The sequence below is a fragment of the Numida meleagris genome, chromosome 3, assembly GCF_002078875.1.
Source record: "Numida meleagris isolate 19003 breed g44 Domestic line chromosome 3, NumMel1.0, whole genome shotgun sequence".
Taxonomy (NCBI): Eukaryota; Metazoa; Chordata; class Aves; order Galliformes; family Numididae; genus Numida; species Numida meleagris.
The window spans coordinates 32,452,669-32,473,677 of NC_034411.1; the positions used below are offsets into that span (position 1 = coordinate 32,452,669).

General features: G+C 37.6%; 1 protein-coding gene and 1 long non-coding RNA gene across 2 annotated transcripts in view; both read right to left on the minus strand.

Moving 5' to 3' along the window:
- The window catches only part of CRIM1 (cysteine rich transmembrane BMP regulator 1), a 172,986-nt gene that overhangs the window by 111,341 nt on the left and 40,636 nt on the right, over positions 1–21,009 (minus strand). The gene's annotated exons all lie outside the window — the stretch shown is intronic.
- Positions 1–21,009, minus strand: part of LOC110395413 — a 48,537-nt gene that overhangs the window by 23,361 nt on the left and 4,167 nt on the right. Inside the window, exon 2 of the long non-coding RNA XR_002436376.1 lies at positions 2,751–2,859. This is a non-coding gene — a long non-coding RNA (uncharacterized LOC110395413). The remainder of the gene's footprint in view (positions 1–2,750; positions 2,860–21,009) is intronic.

The following is a 21,009-nucleotide window of genomic DNA, read 5'->3' on the forward strand; positions in this document are numbered from 1 at the left end:
CCTAGCTTGAGGAGAAGGCTTGGTGTCTCAGCAAGACCAAAGGGTTTTGGCTATCCAGCCATAATCCATTTCCCTGAAACAAGAGCGGCTGCAGTCACAGCAGGGGAACCATGCAAATTCATGCATCTCATCCCACTTGTTACACATAGATTGCAAGCACTTCACTGCACCAAAAACTTCTGCATTCAAGGTAACTCACAGCATGTTCAGTCTCCAGTCCAACAGTGAAAACATTTTCAATGTATATTGGTGAGATATGTAACATTTAACTTCATTTATATATACTCTTTTATATAATATTTAGCTGCAAAGACTTTACCACAGAGTAAAAGCGACATTCCACATCAGACACTTAACGTGGAGAGGGTTTCTTTCACGAATGTGAAATAGCTAAGTTATGTGGATGGTCGGTGTGCATTGACTATGCCAGTTACAAGAGACATGGGCATTTTTCCTCTCAGATCTTGTATCCATCTAAAATATAATTCAGCTCCCCCGAATCAATAACAATACAACAATGCTTACATGAGTACCAGGGCTTAATAAGATCTACAAAACAGATTAAGGTACTACATTTAATTGCCACCTATTTCAAGTTGGTACGTATTGTTGTAAAATTAATGGAGGTCCCTGCCTTAATGACAGATCAAATACACAGAGAGGGAACAAGCCGTAACACACGCCAACCAAACAACAAATGAAAAGGATGGCAAAATATCATCTGAATGCAGATAATATTCAGTTTCTCCTGTGAATCAAGAGACATAAAACAAGAACAAAAATGTACAAATGTTAATCAGAGGTGGAGCATCACCAATTACAATATAATGAACACCACCACTAGTTGCTGTTTAACTAAAACAACAGTTACTGCTTTTTGCAGAAAATATTAACAACAAAAAAAGACACAAGCATCCCCAAATATTATCTGTTATGATTTGCAACCCTTGATGGTATCAGTAATTGATTTTTTTTAAACCTATTGTATCTTCTAAAATATCATCACAACAGCAGTACATGTATTTAACACCAGATGATACAGCAGTCTAAACAGCACATTAAACATTCTTCCTGAAGGATTTTCATGTCAAAATTAAGTATAAAGTTAAAGTAAGTGATAACAAGAAGTAATGTAAAGTAAAGGTAAGGACAGATACAGAGATGAAGTAGCATGAAGCCTAACATGCCCCAAGAAATTCAAGAAGAAATTTCAAAGTTTTGAAAACAGTTGAAACTCAAAAGGAAAAAGCTTCAAGCTATCATGAACAAGGCTAATCCCTTTTCATAAGCAATGCATTTGTTTTTAATCTGAATTTAACATAATTTTACTTACATTGCCCTGAGAAAGGATTCACTAAGTCTAGTTAAACTGACTACTGTCTTATCTGTAGCATCTATACCATCAAGTTTCCAAACAACTGAGTACCCTTTAATTACGCAAAAGAACAGGAGATTTTAATAAACTACTCTTAAGAATACTAGAAGACTAAATCTTCATATACAGTGAAAAGAAATACTTACAACGAGCAGAAACCCTGGAAGCATTTTCTACCTCATAGCATATTTACTTCAGAAGCCTTCCCTTGTTCTGTTTTGCTTGCACACACTTTTTTGTGGACATGAGGTGCTATATTTTAAATGAAGGTGAAAGACACTAAGGAACAGCAAAGGTGCTTTTACCACCACTTTCTGACGACTATCATTTAAGCATCTTTGTAGTCTCCACATATTACCACTGGGTGCTAGATACATGTGTAAACCATCTCCACAAACTCAAGGATCCACTTACTAATTGTTTTAACAATAACATATTATTACTGCTAAATCATTAGTATGTGAACCTCTCAAGAACTCCTTTAGTACTAGCTGCTGCTATATAGGTTTTTAACTGCAGTGATTTATTTCAAAGACAAGCAGAGCTACTAGTAAACCAAATAATACTTGTTGTGACAGTGACTTTCAATTCCACCATTTTAGAAAAGAAAGAACCCATTTACTTGAAAAAGTTTGTCTAACTTGTTGAATTCAAGCACCACTTTCAAAAAGAAAAAAAGAAAACCTTCACGTTTAACTCCTTCAGACAGAAGAAACTGGGCTTCAAAAGGAAAACCAAATAGATTGTTTTCAACCTATGATTTTTTTTTTTTAGCTAACTTTACTTCCAAAAATGTACAAGTTAAGAGGATCCCTACAGGCTACAAAAGACCTTGGCTTTTTAAAAAAGAAAAAAGCTAAAAAGTTTTATTTGTTCTTCCCTCTCCCACTCTTAAGAAGCAGTCCTGCAACTCTCCACCAATTTCTACTAACAAAGCAGGATTTTATCTGAGCCAGATTCACCAAGAGGAGAAAACAAAGGAAGCACAAGAATATACTGAAGCTACAATCTAGAACACTTGGTGGCCTTTCAGGCTTGTGAAGAAGACTGTTGAAAGAAGGAAGGAACCAGAGACTGAGAGGCACATGAGAATGGTTGCTTCTCTCAGTGCAAGGACAAGGAAGCAGTTAATTGTTTAATGAGGAGATGCAGAAAGGTCTGATAAGCATGTAGCTGGGAGGTTAATATAGTTTTTCTCCAGATGAAAATGTGTGTCAAAAGACCACTATCATGCCCGTAACCTGGAAGGAAATACAAATGTTGATGCATGCCAAAACTCAAGGAAATTCACGTGCTTCCTGGGAAGAAGAGAAGAGTAGTAGGTAGGAGAAGAGGCACTGCTGTCCCGGCCTCCGTCTCAGTGCCCTCTACTCACCCTCAAAACTGTTGAGGCTGCTCCTCCCCCAAGGAGTTCATCTGGGGCATCAGTAGCAGAGTGGGAGAAGTCCCACTGTGCAACCAGGAAAGTAGAAAGGGGAGAACACCTACAAAAAAAAAAAAAAACAACACAAAACAAGAAGCAAAATTAAACTTCAGGAAGCTGAGATAGAATTTAGAATCCATTGAGTTTGACCTAAGAAATCATTTGGAACTTTAAAGGAAATGGAATTAAATTTCCCAAACTTGGAAACTGTCATCTAGTTTGTTTTTAATAAAATGGATGGTTTTATCCCCAGTAAATGCCCGGTAACATTTCAACTATAAACAGCTACATAAGGAATTTAGTTTAAATAAGAACCAATCTCATGAAGAACTGACACAAATGAACTAGAACATACTATAAGAAAGTTATACCCAGTAAGTTAAATTAATATTATATGTTTCCACATCCATGTCAATCTACAGAAAAACAATGATATCTATGTAATTACTTTTGCTTTCTAGGACAAAGACAAAATAAAAGCACAGATGCGATGTCTGAAATGAGACAGGCCTTGGGAGCAAAAAGGCAAGCAACATTTGTCTACATGAAGACTTTTCCCCATTTTCTAAGCTTCAATTATGTCAGAAAAAAATAAAGGCTTACATTACAAAACAAAGTGACATCCATTATGTTATCCTATCACAATCTGAGCCTTGAGAACTATTAACATAAAGACAAAGACACATGAAATTAGCAGTCCAAATTCTATGACAAGGAACATAAAAGTTTGCGTGTATCATTTGTTTTAAACACAAAAAATTACAAACTCAACTATTAATCTATTTTTCTATACAGTAGTATAAACCTTTAATAGATCACTTACTAATGACTATTAAATATGTACAGAATGAGTACATATTCCTCCATGAAAAAAAAAGACAGCTGGATAACATCTTAATTAAATTCTAGATTCTGTATTGTGAATTACTAGATTAAAAACTTTCCAAACACATTAGACAATCAGTACCATCACAGATTTTTGAAATAATCCATGATATTGAAAACAGATGAGTTCTTTATTTAAAGACTACAGTTACAAAATAAATGAGGTGTCATTTTTATACAGCTATTTAGAATTAACACAAAGACATTTTTGCATGAATAGTTTTTGCAATTACAGAATCCTTGGAATGCAGTTTCAGTTATGAAACCAATTAATCCGAAATTACTTAATTATCTCTCTGATCCAACAAATAGGAAGTTGTAAAATACAAATGAAAAGGGTGACAAAATAAAGGGATTTATAACTGTACAACCTCTAATCTATTTCAGAAAAACAACTATCCTTACAAAGCGACAATTACAACTACAAGGCAGGAACCCAAGGATATAGCACAAGCTACTCTGGATGGAGTCTTTCTGAAGTGCCATGGTATAGTCTATATAAGGTTTGCACGTATTTTCATCATAAAAGGTGAACATGAAATACTGTCAATAGCAAGAAACAATTCAGATTTGGAGTTTAATGCAATAGGCACATTTCAACTTTTCTAAAGTTTCATCTGTTTCTTTTGTTTTGAGGTAGATTGATTAATTTTTCTGTACGCACAAAAATATATATATTCTTTAGGAACAAAGCTTTTTTTCTTCACCGTAATTTATCAGATTTCTTTTAAATTTAGCACTGAGCACTGCTGAGATATATTTTTCCCCATTTACTTGATTACATCCATTTCCTCATTATTTTGTCTCCTTGGTGTATTAATTTCTTTTCATTTGGAGAATTGTATTCCTTTTTTCCCTTTTCACCTTTAGTTCTTCCTTCTTCCCCATCCATCACTGTTCTCAATGTTACATGCATCTGCTGCATATTCTCAAACACCAATGTAGTACTCTACACAGACGCCTTTTACAGAATCCCTACCCTTTTTCCAGGCCAGTGCAGTTCACTTAAGTTGCTTTATTTTGGGTGTAGAGCATTATTCACCTTTTGGAAACAACCTCTGTTAAGATAATTGCAACCAAGTGATTTTTTTTTTATTTTTTTTATTTTTAAAGAAGCAGTGGCCTATTTCACTTAAAAGAAAGCCTTAAAAAAGCCTATTTTCCACTGCATCCATCCAATCAGTAGTTCTGCAATCCTATTGAACAGACCATCCTTCATCTAATGATTCTAAGCACACTTCAGATATGTATGTCTGCGGTTTTCTTTGAAAACCAACCACAAGTATCACGGAGATTTCCCAGAGTTCTCAAACAATAAGTGCATTGTGTTGAGAGACTGTAGAAAAAAACAACAAAAACACGATAGCATCAAGGCTCTGATTTAGTTATGATTTCTAATGCTGAAATGTAATTAATGTTATTTACTATTTCCCTTTGAAATCATACTTTGGTTGCTTATAACTGAAAAACCAAACCCTTTAACCTAGAATTCTTGGTGTTTCATCCCTGGTTTTACTATGAAGGGGAAAAAACTCCACATTTCAGCAACATCAACTTGCATTTCTTCAAGGGAATTAGAGAAGAAAAGCAATACTGAAAATTTTTACTGAGACAGAAAGCAAGCTGACAATTTGTTATATTTTAGTTTTTTAAGTTTAAATAATCTTATGTAAATTCGTTGCCAATTTCAGTGAAATTACAGCAGTTTGAAATAAAGAAAAAAGCTCAAATGAGAGGGACAAGGAGAAAGAATAAAGATAGTATCTGGTTATTGCTATTAACTGGTGGCCTGATAAGATAGAAAAGCAGAGCTTAATTTTTTTTTTATTCAATACTGTTTTGCCTTTTTAAAATAGTTAGCAGACAATCATCATATGTAAAGCTATGATTACATATATCTAGGCATCTTTCTTTGACTAGCACAGGTACCATGAAAGACACAGTGAAAAACGGAAAATAAAACACAAGCCCATATAATGATGATCAGGAACTAGTATGGAGACTCCAAATTTTACCACACAGATGCATTCAACTTCAGGCGTCCAGCTGAAGCATTTGACCTATGTACAAATTTCTCCAGACTGACATAATACAACGGACAGGCATGGATAAATACAAGGGCAGTTTGAACCTTCAGTGGCCTCGATAACCTTGGCCAGCCTCCCCTCTCCCTGCCCCAGCCGCTGCAATGCAATGACTCCATACTTCTGACACTTAGAGGGAAGGCAGAATGTATAAGAATTCCACCCACCATAAACTGATCTATTTCAAATAATCCAGTAAAATCTTCAGCCCTTTCAAAAAGCAGGAGTACAACTGTGTTTTACCCTACATGGCAGAACTCTGTTACAGTATAAAATGGGAATTAGTTAAAATATTATTCCACATCTGAGAAAAATGCAGATGACAAATACAATACTAGCAACAAACATGAAGTTTTGGAGTCTTTCCATAGGAAGGAGACACGGGAAAACAGAGTGACATGAAAAGACAAAATACTCCAGAAAGGAAGGATTAACTTGTTGCTTAGTTTTTCCAATATTATGAGTAATTTCTATACCAAATCTACACTTATATGCTGAAAACTACACTGAGTAAGATGCACTGTTGCTAGACTCCATACAGACACTTTGCTGTGAAAAAGACTGTGTTTTCTAGAAGTAGAGGAAAAGGATATAGCTATAATTATTATTTATGAGCTTTGTAGTACCAGAATTGAGATAGAAGGTAAAAGCAGCAATGTAGAAGTGGCACTGGTGGAGGGGCCCGGAGTTTAATCTGAACAGACAGCTGGAGGCAGGGGAAGCAGGCAGGACAGGAGCTGGAGCCATTCAACAAAGTGAAGAAACTCCAAACTGTAATCACTCAGCATAAATGTCAGATGGTTCAAGCAGTTTCTACTGCTGCTTGAAGGGTCAAGCTTTGAGCCCTTAAAGACTCTTCTACAAAGCTACTTTTTGAAGCCCTTTTGCTTCAGCAATAGAAACTCAGTGCCTTAATTAAATAAAGCAGCAGCTTTGTCAATTTCTATATATCATAACACAGACAAGTGGCAGATGATGACTTACCCATATGTGCTAAAGTGAACTGTGAACAGCAAGTGAAAAAAATGAGCACAACTTCATTTGCACACATCCTTCGATGAGGCTTTAGGAAGGACAGTTAGAAAATGACTGTTTTTGTCAAACTAGCATGAAATGAAAAGCATTTCTAAAAATAGAAATACTATGATTTTGCAAGATTTCTCTAGCTTTCAATTAGCTCCATGAATTAAAAAGATTAAGCACTACATGGGGCAATGGAGATCAGTCTAAAAAGCTCTACAGTATCTTTCATCTTCACACATTTAAAGCTTCTACCATGATACAAAGAGAAAATTAAGGCTTAGTCTACTGTGCAAGTTGGGATTTTCATACTATCAAAATGATAAATTCTATAGTACTTTCAGTGAAGCAGAAAAACACTGAAAGATTGCTGAGGCAAACTAGAGTGTTCATGGAAAGCAGCAAGGAGAGAGGTACAAAACCCCCAAAGTGGAATTAAAAGAAAAAAATAACACCTCTTGCCTCAATTCCATAGTTGTCTGCCAAATAATAAAATGGGAAAAATAATTTTGGATGCCAACGTTCGCTCAACTTTTTTCCTCCCCAAAATGTAAATAGATGCAGAGATTATTATCAAAAGCTTTAATCTGTATTTTCAAGTATTTTGTTTTAATAATAAAATGTTAACTGCTGCATTTCTTCAAACAGCACTTCATGGTTATTTATTCGGTGGTTTTGAAACAAGGCAGTGATCGCTCACAATCAGACTTTGAAATGAAAAGTGTGCAAATATGAATAGGGAGCATATGCTAGTGAATACTGCATGTGAGCTGAGAGACATCACAAAGAAAAATTTTCTTCCAAAATAAAATAGTAGAAGATAAAGCCACACTGTAAGGATTAATAATCTATTTATTCTTTCTCACTAGTGGAGTATAATGGGTGGAAGCTTGTAATAACCACTCAAAAATATAATTAAAGTGTTTCAGAAAATAGTAGCTTCACTCCAATCATGTGATATAATAACATCACTATTATAACTACCATTTTGTGCAAAATGCATACTGCATCACTGACTACATCTAACGGAGCACTTCCAGTTTATGACAATAAACACAGAAACATAAGAAAAAGACATCAAACATTAGATTCATAATTGTCACAATTGGATAGTATTTCTATTAGTCCAAATTTCTCTAAAAGAAGCACAATGCTTGAGACTATTTTAAAAGTAGGACTGAAAACAATGATTAGTCTATGTTCAAAGGAGAGAATGGCACAATCCAGGCAGTGTCTTCCTTTCTTACATGCCATTATAACCACACTCTGGAAAATTTCTCCAACAGTAAGCACTGCATCTATTTCAGTCAAGAAACAGATACCACACATCATATTCATCAAAGACTTATACAGAAGTTCACTACTGTGGAAGATGGCATAAAATCCTGTATCTTTGTTTCAAGCAGGCTTTTCTTTTTTTAAAATAAAGGAAACAAACCTTTTCTTCCATAAAACAAAGTCAATAATTTTCTAAGGGAGGGGCATGCACTCCTAATATATCACTGTACAAGCAAATATTTTTGTTTGTAGCATACAGCTTCCCTGCGAAGGCTGACAAGTGGTATTATTTTGTTTAAATCAGGAAGACAGAAATAAATAAGTTTCAATTTCAAGCCGTAAGGACTCAAGTCCCAGAGTTTTACTGTAAGTTTTACATACGTATAGTAATTTACATATTGGCAAGTTTCCTCTTGTGTCTTCTTTTCTCCAAGCTCAGCACTCTCAGTCTTTCCTCACCGGAATTACCAGCCCACTAGGCCTTGTGGCACTGATCTCCATTCTCTCTCGGCTCAGCCATTCAGCTTTCAATCCACCTAACTGTCTGCTTATCTAGCACATACATCATCAGCTTCGCCACACGGATCTTATTGCAGATAGTGTCAAAAGCATTACTGAAGTCAAGGTAGATGATAACCAATACTATGTTCATCTTCCAAGCCAGACATTTCAAAATAGAGGGTTATCCATTTGGCCAAGCATGATTTCTCCTGGTGGTGAGTCCATGCTACTCCTGATGATTTGATTGCAATGTAGTTCATGTGCATATGATAGAATCATAGAATAGCTTGGGTTGGAAGGGACCTTAAAGATCATCTAGTTCCAACCCTCCTGCTGTGGGTAGGGCTGCCAACCACAAAATCAGGTTATCCAGGGCCCCATCCAACCTGGTCTTGAAAACTTTCAGGGATGAGGGATACAGAACTCTTCTGGGCAACCTCTTCCAGCATCTCATCATCGTCTGAGTGAAAATTATCCCCCTAACAGCTAATCTAAGTCTTTGTTTGAAACCATTCCATCTTGTCCTATCACTATCATACCATGTAAAAGTCAGTCATCCTCCTACTTATAAGCTCCTTTTAAGTACTGGAAGGCTACAATGAGGTCTTCTTGGAGCCTTCTCTTCTCCAGGATGAACAAGCCCAACTCTTCCAGCCTTCCTTGTCATAGGAGAGGTGGTTCAGCCCTCTGATCATCTTTGTGCCTGCTCCCCTCTGGACTCACTCCAACAGCTCCACTTCTTCCTGGTGTTGGGGGCCCCAGACCTGAACACAGTATGGCCCCATATGGGGCCTCATGAGGGCAGAGTAGAAGGGGACAATCATCGTCCTTGCCCTGCTGGCCACCCCACTTTTCATACAGCCCAGGATACAGCTGGCCTTCTGAGCTTCAAGAACACATTGCTGGATCACGTCAAGCTTTTCCTCAACCACTTCTTTCAGTCTGTACACATATCTGGGATTGACCCAACCCAAGTGAAACAGCTTGCACTTAGCCTTGCTGAACCTCATTAGGTTCTCCCATGCCCACTTTTCGAGCCTGTCCAGGTCCCTCTAGGTGGCATCCCTCCCTTCTATATTATCAACTCAGTTTGGCATCATCTGCAATCTTGCTGAGCATACGCTTCATTCCACTTTCCATACCATTGAAAAAGATGTTAAAGAGCACCAGTCCCAAGATGGGCCCCTGAGAGACACCACCTATGACTGGCCTCCATCTGGACATAAAGCCAGTGACCACAATCCTCTGGCTGCAACCATCCAACCAATTATTTATCCATCAAATAGCCCACTCTTTAAGTCCATATCTCTCCAACTTAGAAATAAGGATGTGGTGCAGGACCCTGCCAAAGGCATATATTATTCCATCCTTTTAAACTCCATTCAAATAAACATCCAAGTATTTCACACATATCTCACTGAACTATTTAAAACCAAGAAGAAAAATCAGTATTATACAATCTGATCTGCATAGCGCACACTAAAATTTCACAACTTTCTCCAATTAAGCTCAATAATCTTTCTTGAAATACACTCAAATTTTGATTTTGAAACTGCAAGTGGCAGGAAAATCTACAGCTTAAACAAAGTTAACATTAATGTGATTTTTTTCTAAGCTTTATCTTTCAAGCTCTAGATCTGTTACGTCTCAGTCTTAAAAATCCACATGTCCAGCTTATTTACAGAAATCTTTTCCCTTCTTACCGAATTGTATAAAAAAAAAATCACTAAGACATCTCTTTATATACTAAACATACTGTGGTTGCCTTACAAGGTAGAATGTTCCTTTATAGATCTGCTAAAAATAAAAATCCTAGTGCATCTAGAAATAGTTTTCCTAAGAGCACAAGCAAGTTATGATCAGTAAGGTTCTTCAACTGACACACGAAAAATGGGAGAGCTCTGTAACAGCACCGTTTGATCTTAATTTCCCTGAAATGTACTCATAGTACTGAAGAGAGCTATGGATATAGAGAAAGTAAAAAGGAAAAAAAGATAAACAAACGGCATGTGCATTACACAGAAACACCTGATAGAAACAGGACTTTTCCAGAGCATACAGTGGTCTGGAAAAGCAACCTATGCCTCAGAAGGATCTGGTAACAAGCTAATAATCAATTAGTAACTACTCAAGAAGTATAACAATCATCCAGTTATATTAATTCTGTCCTACCGTAACTACAACCTAAAGAAAAACAGAGAAAGTGAAAATGAACAGCAAGGCTGATGACAAACAAGACTCTCTAAGACTCTCTCCAAAATGAAATGCAACTGCTGCCCTGAGATTACTAGACTGTCATTGCCTAAACCCTTATTAAGTTCCTTATAAAACACCGAACAAAGATACTGTCAATACTACATTTCCAATGCTAATCTCTGTGATAGCCAACTATTCACTGATTTTTTGTGCTTACATATTTGTTGGTATGCATCATTCACTTTCTGTCTAAGTTAGACAGAAATGTAATTTTGTTTTGTATTAGTATAACCCCAGCACAACTTAAGCAAATCAGCCAAGCACCCGTTATAATTTCCCTCCTCAAAAAATAAAAAACACCAAACCAGTCTATCTGAACACATTGATAAATCTATTTCACTGCTCTATTTAATTATTCTATCTCACAAAGAATAAATATCAATTTTTAGTACATAGTACAGATGAAACAAAGTGAAAAAGCTATTCATGAGCATATGATTGCAAGATATGAATTTGTTGATGATGTATTGAAATTCTTACTTTCCAAAATTAATGATTCTTGTCTAGCTAAGTTTCAACAAAAATTGAGATGGCAGCTAAAGCAACAGTAAGTGTGCATTTTGACAGTCTGATTGATAACAGAGAGGGAAACTGGAATGGCTGGTTGTGAAAGGAAAACCTCAGCATAGAAGGCACTGGCAGGTGGTGGTGTGCCTTGTGTTTAACTGCCAGAAGGAAAATTCAAGTTTTGGCTGAAGAAGCTTTCTTTCGAAGTAAAAATTTCCTCCACAAATTACAGCAAATACAATATATGGAATGGGCAGCTATTACTAAGCTTTACAGAAAAATCACAATGCAAAAAGCTGTGTTTTCATTTAAATTCCCAATTTTTAAATTTCATTTTGTTTTTCCTTTTTGCATTGGCCTTACCAGTTCTGCCCCCTCCCAGTGCTGGAGCTCTACCAGCACTGAGAACAGGAGCTGGTGACAGTCTCAAGCAGACTTCCTATGGTTCACCACAAAGTAACAACCCTGTGGTGAACCATAACTTGAAGTGCTGTGGGGCTACCACAGTAATGAAAGGCAGACCACTGGTCGCTGGGGAGTTTTCCTGCCAATTTCCCAGATATTCACATCACAGAGAAGGCAGAGACGATACACCACAGATTACTAAGCCAGCTACGCTCATGTCAGGTATTTCAGCGCATGTGCAAGTGGTCCCTGTAGCCATGCCATGTACTCATTGCCACACTTCTACCACCCGTTGTTGAGTATGCAATTCTTTGGGTAGATATACATTGGTGTGGATGAGGAAGATTGCCCATTTACTTTGTCCACAGCCTTTTGAATTCTTTCAGGTGACGTTTTATGAAAGGGAAAAGTGCTCCTTCCTCTGGAAACTGTTAACTGTACCAAGCCAGGGGAAGCTGCTGTGATGCCAGGAAGACACAGAATGCAGGCAGGGACACAGCAAGCCACAGGATCCTATTGCCCTGGAGACCACTGAGAAAGCAGAGAATGGGTCATAAGACAAGCCACAGATGTGAGAAAATTTACAAGATTTTCCTGGGGTCTAAATGGGGATTTGGTAATGTTTGTTCTGACTCAGGAAAACTGTGAAAAATATCTGGCTGGAAAGTAAAACCTAGAAGGACCATTCTGCAAAGATGGACTAGACAGTCTTAATTTTAAACCATGAATCTTAACAATTCACCAACCAGACACAAATTTCAATGGTACACACCTTGACTGACTTAGGTTAGTATTTTTATTCTTACATAGCCCACTGTTAAAAAGGAAAGTTAGGGATTTTCAGACACTCACTGTAAGCATGGAACAAGACATTTCTAACTCAAGGGGTCCAAATCAGCAAAGCCATCACAGCAAGCACAAAAAGTATCCTTGCTTTTCTTTCCAAAATGGTGAAATTATTCTAAAGACAAATTCTGCTGTTATATACAAGCAATTCTTCACTCAGTGTGCTAAATTCATTTATATATTCAGAAAATCACACGCGTGAATGCTTATTTTAGTATTAGAGAAAGGTCCAAATTTTAATTTAAAGTTTCTCTTGGAATGAAACAATGCTATGGTTTATACTGTGTACTGCATTTAAGTATTTTCACTTATTGAATATTAATCATCTTGCTATTAATCTTTTAAATGAAGTTTCATCAGCTAAAATTGTAGGTCATTTTAAACCGGAGGTCAGATTAGATGGTATCTTCTGATTAACTACATTAATTTGGTGTTTGGAAATACTGTAGCCCAAAAGCACCCTGAATTCTACATAATAAAATTACTTGTCAGATGAGGATTAATTAATACGCCTAGTGGAACTACTTCTGCAAATTTAAGAGGTTTTGGAATTTCCTCAAACACTGTAAACCCCCTTATCTTAGAAAAATATCAAGAAAACAGATGTTTCTATTCCATTAGCTACTAATTCAGAGTCAAACCTCTACACATCCTTCACATTTCAACTGTAGCTCACATTGAAAGCTGACATGATTAGCAACCTAGTGAAAGAATCCTTCAAAAGAATCATAAGCATTTTTTCCACTTCTTGGCTCATCTCCCCCAAATCATTCCACTTAACTGCAAATATTTCTTATTAAATTCCTGAATATTCTTCTAAAAATTCAGAAACTAAAAATTGGACTCTGATGAACTCCTATTAAGAAAGCACAGAAGTAAGAATTTATAAATAACAATGCCACATGAAAAATGAAATTTTAATGAAACAGTGAAAATAAAGTGCCAAATTTCCCTGAATGATGTAGTTCCCGGATGTTCTTTCACTGTAAGTCAGTACTGGATCAGTCTATGTTACAGCCTCAGTACGACAATTTAAAGAGATATACACTGTTCCTTTTCATCTCAAAAATAGATAACTAAATTTAAATATTCCTGTTTTAATAACGGAGTTATGAAATTACAGAAATCTGTATATACTTATACATGCACAGAAATCACTACAAGAAAGATTGATTACAAAAAAGAGTAAGATGAAGTTTCAACGATGATATTAGGATACCAGACATAAAATTTCCATTTGTAAAATCTCAGCTTGAATAAATACAAGCAACATACATTTGAATTAAGAAGAACTAGTAAAGAAAGAAAGGTAGTGATGGTGATCAAAGAAAGGTGAAAGATGGTGATTCTCCACGAGCTTCAGGAAATATTCCTTATTCCTCCTCCAATATGCAATGGCTATTTAAACAGCTCATCAAATGACCTAATTATAGTATGTCCTTGCATCTGTGTCCCAACAGACTTTATTCATTATGTTGTTCATTAGATAACGTGATCATTTTTTTTCCCTAATATTATTTCAATTTTCTCATTTGCCCCCATCTAAAATATAAAGAGTATGGATTAAAAAAAAAAATCAGAAGAGCTTGTTACATATTTCTAGTTTCTCTGGATGCACATAAAATACTTTTTTTTTTTTTTTTTACTGTTATTCAATTCATAATTGTGTGGAAGCTTTAATACACATGCTGCTTATTACCACTTCCAGAACACTGAAATACCAAAACCTACTCTATCGACACGACGCAATAGCCTAATCTACTCCTGCATTCAACATTATAGCATTTAATATTGCTCTTCACTATAGTCATGCTGCTCTCCAAAACATGTGTGTATTTCAGCTTCAAGTGCACCTAAAATGTTGCTTTATTACATTAACACTTGCTTAAAGCACACTTATAAATTCTTGAAGTATTTCTCAAGTACAGGGTGAACATTTGATAACATTATGAAAACACCAAGGCTGGAAATAGAAACTCAACATTCTTGCCACTCATTCATTTTTTTACTGTTTAATATTACATAATGCACGAACTACCTATACAGCTCCCATTGTCTACTTATGTATGAAAGAATGTGACACTGCAGTAAATTACAGCCAACAAAATCAATAAGGAGGCTATTGACGCACCACTGAGTCAATGGTGTTCAAGGTGTTCAAGAAACGTTTAGATATAGCGTTGGGAGACATAGTTTAGTGGGGTTATTGGTGGTAGGTGGATGGTTGGACTAGGTGATCTTGTAGGTCTTTTCCAACCTAGCTAATTCTATGATTCTATGATTCTAATGCAGAATCAAAGGGCAGAGTGACTACAAGTCATCAGAATCCTTTCTTCAAGAGTTGTACTCCTGAAGGCAAGGTAGGAAATCTCCACAGGAGAAGGTTCACAGAGATGCTTCTGATCAGGACCTCCTGCTGACGCACTCAATGTGGGAAAGGCTCCTTTGTCCAGCCGTGCTTATTAGCCACAGATCCAGGCACAGATTCCAAAAGTAATTCTTTTGCTTGCCTTTGTCATGTACAGCACATGTTCAGAACAAAACATTTCCTACTAAAATTTTCTGAAGGTTTAATTTTACTATGAAAACATGAAGATAGACTTTGTTATAGACAATTATCATCATTTTCTTATGTAGAATTTTTCATAGTTGTACTGAAATAAAACTTATTTCTCCTTATCACAAACAAGCAACCCAAAATAGCAGTGTTACTAGTGAGTAAGACTCAAATTCTCATCAGGTGTATCTTAGGTTTTACAAATAATCTTCATCAAATGCTAGTTTTCTAAAGCTTTTATCTGTATTTCAACTTTTTTTTTTTAAATATCTTAATCAAGGAAATAACATGTATATCACTTAATATCTTGGAAACAAGGACACACAACAGTGATGCTTTTCATTAAGTTTGTAATGCTGTTTTTTAGAAAAGATCTCTACTGCTTCAGATGTACTCAAATAATAATAAACCCCAGTGCTGAAAAAATATTTCTTAAAATCTGTTGTCCTTGTAAAAAGTGTGAAGTTTTTCTTAGTCTGTAGAATATACAGTATACAATACAGAGCATTCAGTATACAATAGCACAGATCTCTGAACAGCTAAAATAAACCCAACCTTTCCCTCATGTGTCCTGAGTGAGAAGTGCCTGACTTCAGATTCAAAATACTGTGTATATGAGTGGAGTTCAGCTACCCCAGAAAAATAGGAAGACACTGCGTAGGCACGCAGGGATGTAAGTTAAGAAAGCGAAATTTGGCTGGATTTGAAACTGATGATGGAGTTGAAAGCGACAAGGATTTCTGTAGGCTCTGCTGACAGCAAAGAGAAGATTAAGGACAGCGAGGGCAGGCTACCAAGTGAATGGAGGTTCTACCTAGATACAAATATTCATGGGAAAGGTTGATATACTCTGTCGTCTTTGCCACAGCCATCCTGGTAAGGCCTACTGTCAACTTGGGTCTCTGCCACCATACATTCAGGCAGAAGAAGGAATAATTCGGGTAGGGAAAGACAGAGGTAGAGACAGGTAAGAGCAAACTGTGCTTACATAGGCCCATGGGAGTGCACAGAGGATTCATCAGAGTACGCTGAGGGAGCTTTGATGATGGGAGGTCCTTTCCCATCATTTCTGAAACTTCAAGTCAATTAGTGAAGGCTCTTACAATGACTGGAAAAACGCAAATGGCACACCTATCTTCAAGAAAGCCAAGGAGTAGGAGTCCACAAGAAAAATATGGAGCAGATACTTGTAGAAGGTACAGAAAGAAAGTCACTGGGAACAACCATCGCTGATCTAACTACTAACATCAACATCATCGCTGCTGCCTAACTACTTCTACAGTGAAATGATTGGTTTTTTAAATGGAGAGCAGTGGATATCATTCACCTTTACTTTAACAAGGCTTTTGACGTAGAAACCCCGTAACATCTTTGTAGCCAAATGTGAGAAATGAACTGGAAGGTGACTGAATTACCATCTACTAGGCCGCAAAGCACAGAGGTAACAGATTCAATGTCCAGAGAATGACTCATTACTAGAGTGCATACACAGAAACTGATATATTTAAGCATTCTCCTGAAGCAGGATGACGGGTATAGGGGAACCATTAGGTTACAGCTTGAACTGGTGATAGAGCACCTTGTGAAGGGACATGGCTGGCCTAGGGAGCACAGGCAAATTGTTTGTACCTATGCTCCCCATGTGACAAGAACGAGTGGACCCAGGGAGGAGCCACCCCAGGCTAATATAAGGGCCAGCCACTGAAGAGAGTGCATCTCTTAGATCTATGCTGCTTCTTAAACACTGTTGATGTGATCTACCTAGACTTCAGCAAAGCCTGCAAAACTATCTCCCACAGTATTCTGGAGTAGCTGGCAGCCCGTGGCTTGGACAGGTACACTCTGTGCTGGGTAAGGAGCTGGCTGGAGGGCCAGGCCCAGACAGTGGTGGTGAATGGAGTTAAATCCAGCTGGCAACCGGTCACAAGTGGTGTTCCCCAAGGGTTGGTGCTGGAGCCCATCCTTTTCAGTATCTTTATTGATGACCTGGATGAGGGCATTGAGAGCACCCTCAGTAAGTTTGCAGATGACACCAAGCTGGCAGGAAGTGTTGATCTGCCTGGGGGTAGCAAGGCCCTCCAGAGAGATCTGGACAGGCTGGATCTCTGGGCTGAAGCCAGTGGAATGAGGTTCAACAAGACCAAGTGCCAGGTCCTGCACTTCGGCCGCAACAACCCCAGGCAACGCTACAGGCTTGGGGCAGTGGCTGGAAGACTGTATAGAGGAAACGGACCTGGGGGTGTTGGTCGACGCTCAGCTGAGCATGAGCCAGCAGTGTGCCCAGGTGGCCAAGAAGGCCAATAGCATCCCAGCTTGTATCAGAAACAGTGTTGCCAGTAGGAGTAGGGAAGTCATTGTTTTTCTGTACTCAGCACTGGTGAGGCCGCACCTCGAGTACTGTGTCCAGTTTTGGGCCCCTCACTGCAAGAAAGACATTGAGGCCCTGGAGCATGTTCAGAGGAGGGCAACAAAGCTGGTGAGGGGTCTGGAGCACAGGCCTTATGAGGAGCAGCTGAGGGAGCTGGGATTGTTCAGTCTGGAGAAGAGGAGGCTCAGGGGAGACCTTATCGCTCTCTATAACTACCTGAAGGGAGGTTGCAGTGAGCTGGGGGTCGGCCTCTCATAACAAGTGACAGGGTGAGGGGAAATGGCCTCAAGTTGCGCGACGGGAGACTTAGGCTGGACATTAGGAAGTACTACTTTTCTGAAAGAGTGGTCAGGCGCTGGAATGGGCTGCCCAGGGAGGTGGTTGAGTCACCGTCCCTGGAGGTGTTCAAGAAATGTTTAGGTCTAGTGTTGAGAGATGTGGTTTAGTGGGGTTATTGGTGGTGGGTGGGTAGTTGGACTGGATGATCTTGTAGGTCTTTTCCAACCTAGCTAATTCTATAATTGAGAAGGGGTGCTGCATAGCCAGAGAGTCCCTTCACCAGCTGCATGAGTTCAACTCTGCTTTCCGTATATGACTATTAGCATACATGTGAATACTTTGCCTGGTATAGCCAAGAACCTGTCAGAAGTAATTTTGCATCTTGTGTGAGCAGAACAATGGGACAGAATGTACTTTCAGCAAGTCTGCAGTTGACATCAGTTTGGGTGGAGTAACTGATAAACTGGAGGGGAGTACTATCATTCAGAAGAATCCTTACAGGCTGGAAAAATGGGCTAACCTGTTCAATGAATACAACAATGCTGCTGTGGGAATGAAGTAACCCCAAGCAACAGGCTGGGGCTAGCTGCTTAAAAAAAAAAAAAAAAACAGCTTTGCACAAAATAACCCCGTGAGCCTTATTTGACAATTGCTTGCATATGAATCTGCAGGGTAGCGTTGTGGCAGCAGGCTATGACACAGTAGTCTAAAGAAAATTATTATTCCTCTCCCTCTATAACTTGGATACTACACTTGAAATACACTTTGGGGATCCTCAGGTACAAGTTACTGAGGCATTAGAGCAAGTCCTAAAGAGGAACTGAGGTGAACTGGGTCTGGAGGCATACAGTGAGAAGCCAACTGAAATGGTGTCATTCTTCCCCCAGAAGGAAGCTGAAGTGGATCTTACTTCTCATTCTGAGCACACCAGGCTCTACTGAGCGAAGCCCAGTAGGAGGGAAAGCAGCAGCATGTTCAAAAGCTGCAGGATGAGATGTCCCATTTAGATCTAAGGAAAACGTTCTTCATTGGAAGGGTGGTCAAATACTGGACCTGACTGTCTGGGAAGCTGCTCAGAACTATTACATCTTAAAATCTATTTTGGTTAAGTGCCATATTTCTCTTGAACAAAATGTTCATTCAGCTCAACATACAAGTCACAGTAAGCATTTCTGTTTTCTTATGAAGTTGGCCACACAGTTCATCGCTGATTTTTTTTTTTTAAATTCAAATTGCATTACTACTTTCCGTTGTGTATTACTCACCGTTTAATAGTGTATTTTCCAAAAATCTGTTCATCCTTGATCCTGGAAGTTTTTAAGATACTGACCAGTTGTTTTTGTTTCACTCTCAGCATAATACAGACCTAAAACAATTCCTAGCCTTAGAGGGATTTTTTTCTCTTTAAGCTCTATTAGCAAATTGTAACAATTTGCATGGACTATAGCCACCTAAAAGCTATAAATTATTACTCTGGTGGCTATATTTTTTCTCTGTGCACATAAATGGAGTATCACTAACTATGGTGCTCTATATATAATCATACACTATTTAATATTTAAAGACTTTTGATCGTCCCCATAGGGGGCATTCCACATGGGAGTTATTAATCAAATCCATACTGTTAATTGAGAAGAAAAATCTCCTGTTGCCAAAGGGAGGAAATAGTTCCATTCACAGAGATACTGTGAGCACCCTCTAAACTTCATCAAACTGCAGATAAAAAAAATCCAAAGGAATACCTGTATTTCAAAAGGTGGTTGCCACACTTGTGGTGAATCTGATGTTCTGACTTCCTATGAGTTCAGTAGCTAATCTACTAAACTATGCTACAACTATCCAGAGTTGAAGTAAATAAAGTCTGATCAACCATTAAGGTGGTATAACAACAAGGGAAGTTTTAAACTCTGAATTCTCAATTGAATTTCTTTTTTATAAAGAAATCACTATGAAGGCAATACTTCCATTTAAATAAGGGTCAAGGAAAAGTTTGACTCATGCAAAGACTACAAGATTAGTTTATATTCATGCATACAAAGCAAGCATCTCTCATCCTTCAGTGTTTCTGATACTTGACCAAGCACTCTTGAAAGACAAAAGGGATAACGGTTTATTTTCATAACAAAACTTTCTTATTTTTTTATTTTGTAAAAAGGAACCATTTATCCTTGATACCCAAGGCCCTAAAATAAATGCATGTAATAAATCTGTACACCTTTCTTCAGAAAGTCTTTGATTATCATGCAAATTTCAGCAAATAATGTAAAAAAAAATCCCCTAAGTAAACTTCCTTGTCAACATGGAGTGTCTTGCCAACTGTTCATGGCTGTTTGGAGACTTCCATATGATTATGCAAAGTCAGAAGAACAGCAACCATTAGATGAATTAGCATTCTGCAACCTGCTGTTGTGATTATGCTTGCAAAACATTTTTTTAATAGGTTCACACACAGGTAACTATGAACAATTTTTTTCTTAAAATATTCTAACTTCTAGTACCTTATGAAAGTTATAAATGAGCTGGGGCAACCTTAACAGAGAAAGCCAAGATCAGAATAGTTCCTGAAGCCTTTTAAGAGGTTTTTGTGTGTATGTGCGTTGGCTCTGGAACAGTAACAACAGTCATATACTTTCCATTGAAAATAAACACTGAAAAAGATCCTTAGTGCCAATGCAGTACGTAAAACTAATAGTATTCATTACACAGCACCATCATTTTATTCTATAGTCTCCTGTGCCATACAAAAGTTGGAGAATGAATTTAAGTAGTACTACTCATTTTCCTTATGTACAGGTGAACAAGAAAAGTATCTATTATGGTTTTCTCTTTCACTGGTTGCAAATGAATGAGCTGTGGACTTTGCTGATACCAGTATGTGAACACCCGTATCCCCTCAATTTCTTCCTCAAGCTTACCAGATCACTGTTCAGAAATCTTTAAGATTTTAAAAGAATATCGGAATGAAACAAGTCACCCCAAGTGCATATCAGAAACAAGTCAAATAGTAAACAGAAGTTCGGCTGCAACATCAAAATGTAATATAGCCAAACAGCAGATAACTTACATCTGTCTTTATGTTGTTTAAAGAGAAACAAGAGAAACCATGCTCTTTCATCTGATTTTGCCAATTTTTACTAAGGATGAACTTTCTGTTCTTTTTACACTTCCTAAAACCATATTTGATTTTTCCTAACCAGAAGACAGGATGAAAATGAAAATCATGGT